The sequence below is a fragment of the Microtus ochrogaster genome, chromosome 5 (genome assembly GCF_000317375.1).
Source record: "Microtus ochrogaster isolate Prairie Vole_2 chromosome 5, MicOch1.0, whole genome shotgun sequence".
Taxonomy (NCBI): domain Eukaryota; kingdom Metazoa; phylum Chordata; class Mammalia; order Rodentia; family Cricetidae; genus Microtus; species Microtus ochrogaster.
In genome coordinates, this window is record NC_022012.1 from 77,983,475 (window position 1) to 77,990,429 (window position 6,955).

Genomic DNA, 6,955 nt, shown 5'->3' on the forward strand with positions numbered 1-6,955 from the left:
TAGGTAGTAGAGTCCCTGGTTTCACCATTTGTACTTGGCAAGTTTATGGCTCATTAATAATTTCAGGGTCCATTTCCTGCTGCTATTTGTAAATTGGCTGAGGTCAAACAATTCTTGACGTTTAAGATGTCTGGTTTGTGGGGGTATGTGATTTGGATTGGGAAGCCTACATCAGCTTAGACAGACATGCACAACTTTTTGTCATCATAACTTAATGTCATTTACAAAACTTATGTCAAGAAACTCACAATTTAATTACAAAAATGGAATAAATAAAAACAAACAACCAAACAAAACCCATCCTAATTTTTCATTCAGTTTGTGGCTTTTATGCCAGCTAGCATTTGTGGCTCTTGTTGGCTGACTTCTGATAACCAAGTCCAAACTTCAACTCAGAAGTGATCAAGAGAAAGCCAGCTCCTGGGCTGGTGTGAACTCTCGTATGTGTTTGTATATGTGCACGCATATGTGTGTGCTTAGTGCATATGTGTGTGCATGCATGCATATGAGTGTGTCTGTTTGTGTGCATGTGTGTAGGTGTATATGAGTGTGTATGCATGTACTTGTGTGCATATGTGTGTGCATGTGTGTATATGAGAGTGTGCATGCATGCATGTGTGTAGTGTGTGTGTGTGTGTGTGTGTGTGTGTGTGTGTGTGTGTGAATGAGGAAAATGGCTAACCCAAAAACAGAAACTTGGATTCACTTAAAGTGACTAGTTGTGTTTGGTTAGATTGGGTGGGAAAACTTGTCTGGATATGAGAGTGTGCATGCATGTGTGTGTGTAGTGTGTGTGTGTGTGTGTGTGTGTGTGTGTGTGTGTGTGTGAATGAGGAAAATGGCTAACCCAAAAACAGAAACTTGGATTCACTTAAAGTGACTAGTTGTGTTTGGTTAGATTGGGTGGGAAAACTTGTCTGGTGTATTAGCAAATTGAGGGATCCACAATATCCTTGAGACCAATTTCCAGTTTTTGGAAATATTCTAGGGAGCTATATACATGATACACCCCCCCAAATACCCCTTAGTAGGAATTTGTATACCATAGGCACCATAATTATGTTATATATTAAAAATAATTGTAATGATAATATGTGCTAATGTATTTTTCAGTAGTTGTTGGAGAAAGCATAATTTAGTAAGTAAAAAATATAGAGTGCAGAGATATTTTAGTGTAAATTCATTTATGTAAGTTTTTTAAAGACTTCTGCACATGGCTGGGTTGTAGCTTGGGCGGTATAATAGTTGCCCAGAAGAACAAAGCCTTGGGTTCCATAGTCAACGCTTCGTAAACTGTGTGTGTTGACATATGTCTGTCAACCCAGGATTCAGGAAGTGGAAACAAAGAGCAAGTTCATGGTTATCCTTGGCTCAATGGTGAGTTCAAGGCCATTCCAGGCTACATGAGATCCTGTCTCAACCAAAACCAAAACCCAAAGAAGCTTTTGCATATATCTCCCAAAGGGTCAGGATGCCTGGGAATCTGTTAGTGGGGTTACTTACAATCTGCACGCCCAGCCTCAGTTTCCTCATTCGTACAGTGAATCCCATAACCTGTATTCTTCATGTGATGATGCTTCTGTAGGTCCTCCTGAGGGCATGGCCTCGGTTGGGTCAAAGGACAGGCAGGCAGGGGAGTTGCTGATGCTAGCAGTGGCCCCTGGGTGTGGGGGAAGGTTGAGGGCCTCAAGGGTGGCTCAAGTCTGGCCTGTTGACTCTACTTGTAAGACGGGAGGAGCATGGTCTCTCGCTTCCGAGCCTCAGCCTTCTTCACACATTTGCAGCTATGGAGACCTCAGCACAGGCTCTGATTCAACCTCCTGAAGTTACATTGTAGGACTCTAAGAGCTGACTGGGGTGGGCAGGAGCCTTCCAGAGGCCGAAGTGCCCTTTCTAGACTTCTCAGGTTCCCTGGCTTGTGCTCCTGCTGCCCGAGTCCAGAGGTCTTTCCAGGGAGGCTGCAGGAGAGGCCCACTTCCCTGGAGTGCCCATCCAGGCCTGCACACTCTATTGACTGCCGAATTGCCTTCCAGGAGTGAGGCCTAGACACCCCAAATCAATTTGCTAAAAGCCAATTTCCCAAATGATCAATTCGTTGAATGACTAATTTGCCATGGGTTGAGGGTTCGTTTTTTTTACATTATAGTTTCCCAGAGACTTTACGCAGAAGTTCTGTCGGCGGGCTTCTGCATGAATGGCGTTCCACATTCCACATTTCACATTTCAAGGTCAAGTATGCCCCACTGCCAGGCTGCCTGATGATACCTCTGCTCTGTCTGTGAGGAGACGCTCTCTCCAAATGCGCTTTCCGTCATCTATGTTTCGTGACAGATTTGACTCCATGTTGGTATTTGGATGTCAGCAATGATTGCGGATTCTTGATGGGGTGAAGGCATGGGCCTAACTGATGACAGGGGTCAAGACTGTGCATGGGGTCAACAAAAGCAATGAAAATGGTACATATTGAATAGCTGGATTTATGTATCTATATCCATATATGTATATAAATGTACAATTGTTTAAGTTAGGTATGTGTTTGTCTGTTGTGTATGTGTATATGTATGTGTATGGTGGTTGGAATGAGAATGACCCTTATGGGCTCATATATTTGAATGTTTGGTCCACAGTTGGTGGAACTATTTGGGAAGGATTAGGAGGTGTGACCTTGTTGGAGGAGGTTTGTCACTGGGGTTGGGCTTTGAGGTATCAAAAACCCATTTGATTCCCCATTAGTTCTCTCTCTCTCTGCCTCCTGCTTGTGGATCAGATGTTAGCTCTTAGCGATTGCTCCAGGGTCATGCCTGCCTGCCTGCTGCTCTGCTCCCCACTATGATGGTCATGGGCTTCAGCCCTCTGGAACCATGAACCTCCAAATTAAATGCTTTCTTTTATAAGCTGCCTTGGACATAGTGTTTTGTCACATAAATGGAAAAGTAACTAGGGTATTGTGTATATGGTCTCATATGTGTGTATATGTGTGCATATACTTTTTGAGATAAAGTCTAATGTAGCTCAGGCAGGCCTCAAACTTGAAATGTAGCTAAGATGGCCTTGAACTTCTGATCCTCAAACCTTTACCTCCTGAGCTCTGGGATTACAGGTGTGTATGACCATGCCTAGCTGTCTTTATGTGGTGTTTTGGGGGGATAGGTTCTATCCCAGGGCTTTGTACACACTAGGAAAACACTCTACCAATTGAACTATATCCCCAGTCCTTCACAGTCATCTTCTTATTTTTCACCATTTAAACTTGTGTTGTAACGGACAGTAAAATACTGAACATTTCTAATCAAGAGATCTGTGTTGCTGGAATACAATACCTGGCACCGTCAAGTTTTTGGCAGGAAAAGTTTATTTGGCTCATGGTCTCATAGGTTTCCTTGTGCAGTTTGTATGTCAGGTTGCATTGAGCCTGTGCTGAAGCAGGATGTCAGGTGGAGAGCCTGTGTCTGAGCTTTCTAGTCCCCTCTCACTACCCAGGAAGCAATGAGGAAAAAGGAGGAGAAGGAGTTCCTGTAAGTCTCCTGGAAGCTACTTATTCTATGACTAATTCCCTTCCACTAGGCTCCACCTCTTGAAGACTCCGCTGCCCCTTGGTAGGTAGAACAATAGGCTGGGGAGCACGCCTTTACCACAGTGACTTTTGGGGGCATTTATACGAAGTGCAGCAAGAGTAAGCCTTTTATTCAATTGCCTACTAAATTTTAGACTCGGGGGTTAGGCAGAACCACTTCAAGAGCCACTTGAAGTCAGTAGCTTAGTTCTTGCACTATGGGAAAAGATCAATTATTCTAGCCATTGATTTTCCTGTGTCTATTGTTTATGGCTCTCTCTACACCTTCATCTACAGCAGGCAATTCGGAAAAGCAGCCACATCCCACATGGTTTTGTGAGGACAAGTTTGTCATGAGCTTTTCCGTCTTAGTTATTGTCAACCATGCTTGTAGCTATCCACACTCTTGTTTCTTTTGAAAGCTACCTCACCATCTTCCTTGCCTTTTCATGGGGTCACCATGGGGCCTTGAACAGAATACTGTGCAAGTGAGCTCCGGGCAAGTTATCTTGTGTGTGTGTGTGTGAGAGAGAGAGAGCGTGTGCACGCACATGCATTCACACACATACATCGGAAGGCTAGCCAGATGTCTTCATCTATTGATCCCCACCTTATTCTTTTAGGCAGGGTCTCTCACTGAACCTGGAACTCACTGACTGAGCTAGGCAGGCTGGCCAGTGAGCCCCAGTAATCCTCTTGCCTGCTCCCACAGTGCTGAGATTACAGACATGTGTTTCTGCCCTGTATTTATTTTATTTTATTTTTTTTTTATTTTATGTGGGTTCTGAGGATTGAACTCAGGCTCTCACACTTGTATGGTGAGCACTTGGCTGACTGGTCCATCTTGCCAGTCTCAATGTTAGTTAATTCTGCTGAGCCTCAGTGTCTTCCTCCGCAGAGCATGGCTAGAGCCACTTACCCAATGTGTCTTCTGTGCGTGTGAAAGGAGAAGCCGAGAGAGAGAATGTCACAGTTCCTCACGGAATGCTAGAAACGGGGGGGTAAATCTGTCTTGAATTGCAGGCAAGAACACGCCTCAGTGTGCATCATTCTTCACAAGAGAGAGGGCATAGGCCATGTTCTAGGGCAGAGACATCCCTTGCTGAGACTCCCCTCCTGTTCTCCACCTGCTGGTTTTTCCTGGTGGGAAGCCCTGCTTCTCCTCCAGCCTCACCCCAGGCTCCTCTACCTGCAGGACTCTAAGTTCTAACTACATTATTTACAGACTTCTGCAATGTCCCATACTACATCCTTTCTCCTTTCTGTTCCTACTTTTCTGTCTCCTTGCTCCAGTCCATCCTAGATCTCCATTAAAATATCATTTTGCTCCCTGTAAGCTTCCATGTCTTTCCCACAGGCAGTGCCCGCGATGAATGCTCTGTCATAGCATCTTCTTTTAAAAAACATTTTTTACAGTTTATTAACTTTATCTTATGTGCACTGGTGTGAAGGTGTCAGATCCCCTGTAACTGGATCTTCAGACAGTTGTGAGCTGCCATGTGGGTGCTAGAAATTGAACCCGGGTCTTCTGGAAGAGCAGTCAGTGCTCTTAACCACTGAACCATCTCTCCAGCCTTCTGTCATAGCATCTTGACTGACTCTGTAGACACAATTCTGTTTTTTAAACTTTGGTTTTTATTTGCCTATTTTGCTCACATGTGCATAGGCAAGCTTGTACCATAGTGTGCATGTGGAGGCCAGAAGAGCGTGTGGAGTCACTTTTCAACTCCCACCATCCTGGGGATCAACTCAGGGTGTTCTCACCTCCCACCATCCTGGGGATCAACTCAGGGTGTCTGGCTTCGGGCGAGGTGCCTTTACTTGCTGGGCCATCTTGTCAGCTCCTCAAAAGTCAACTATAACAATAATTAACTTGTGGTTGATCAAGGTCTGTCCCCTTCCTGTTGCGTGACTATCCCGACAAGGTGGCCGTGGTTGTCCTGGTTGCTGTGGCATGCCAGCATTTAGCATTATGCCCAGCATGTAGTGGGTTCTCACTACCCTCCTCTAAGAGAGAGCAAACTGAGTGGTTGGTAGTGGTTGAGGGTCCGCTTTGGTGCACAGTGGTTTCTCTCCTTGGCTCACCGATTCATCTCTCAGCTCAGGGCTCTGCCTCCACTCTACGGGCTGCACTCAGTCAATCTGTACACGCTCTGTGAGGTTTACAGTGAGAAGCCTAAGGGCAAAGTGTAGGGTCTGTAAGTTCAGGAAGACAGCTCTGGGGTTGGGAGAGTGACTAGGGGGCTCTAACAGCCGAGGAAGCTGGCCTGTTCCACCAGCAGTCCTGTGAGGACCTTGGTCATCCCTCAGCACTCAGGGTTTTGGGTGGCTTAGGACTTGGCACCGTCAGTGAGCAAGCCCTTTCTCCAGAGATCTGTTCCTTTCCAAGTCAACCCCAGCTAACTCCTGAAGAGAGGATGCCAACTACCAGAGTGCCCCAGGGTTGAACTTGGGCTCCACCAACTTCCCTAGGCAAATGCATGAGGCATACCTGGCTGGCATGGGCTTAAGATTTGCTGCTTCAACTTCTCACAGGCCCTGCCCCCTTTAGTCCTTGCCTGGCCTGAGCTTCTGCAGGAGGCAGCTGGCTACACTGCCTTGCTTTGCAGGTGTGGGGAGGTGGCTTAGGTTCCTTCCTTCCAGTCTTCTGCTGTTATAGGGAACCCAATGGACAGCGTGTAGACTGTCTGTCTGTCTCTCCCTTATAAGTGTTTTACAGAACCAGAGAACGCCGGGATAAGGGCATGCTAGTTCAATGTGAACTTTGCAAGACTGGGAGTTGAGACCAGAGGTAAACACTGATGCCCAAACTCACCTGCCATGCTTCTCAATGCTTGTCTTCAGTTCGGAATGTTGAATGTCAATCATGTGGAATGAATCAGTGACAAACAGCTGACAGCTGGACCCCAAGGGAGTAGGAAGGAGGACAGAAGCCGGAGGCAGGAAAGCTTGAGAGTGCTGGGAGCTAGTTCTCTGCTGTCACACTGGCTGTGGCCTCTGATGAGCTGTCTGTGCCTCAGGTCTCCTGTGGAATCACAGCTCTGCTCGTGGATGTTGTTGGCTGGGAGAACTGTGAGGGCTCCATCACAAGATAGAGGCGGGTATGCCTATGGGAGGGTATTCATGTGGTCCTTAAATTCACAGGTCACAGTCCTCAGCTCCACTGCAATTGAATTTGGAGATGGGGATGCTAAAGAAATAATTAAAATGAAACGAGGTCATCAGGATGGGGCCTGATCTGATGGGATTGGGCGTCTTATAATAGAGACACCAGAGAACCAATCAACCAATTTCTGCTCTCAATCAACTAATCTATTCTCTCTCTCTCTCTCTCTCTCTCTCTCTCTCTCTCTCTCTCTCTCTCTCTCCCTCCATAACAGCATTTTCCTCTTTTGAGGCAGG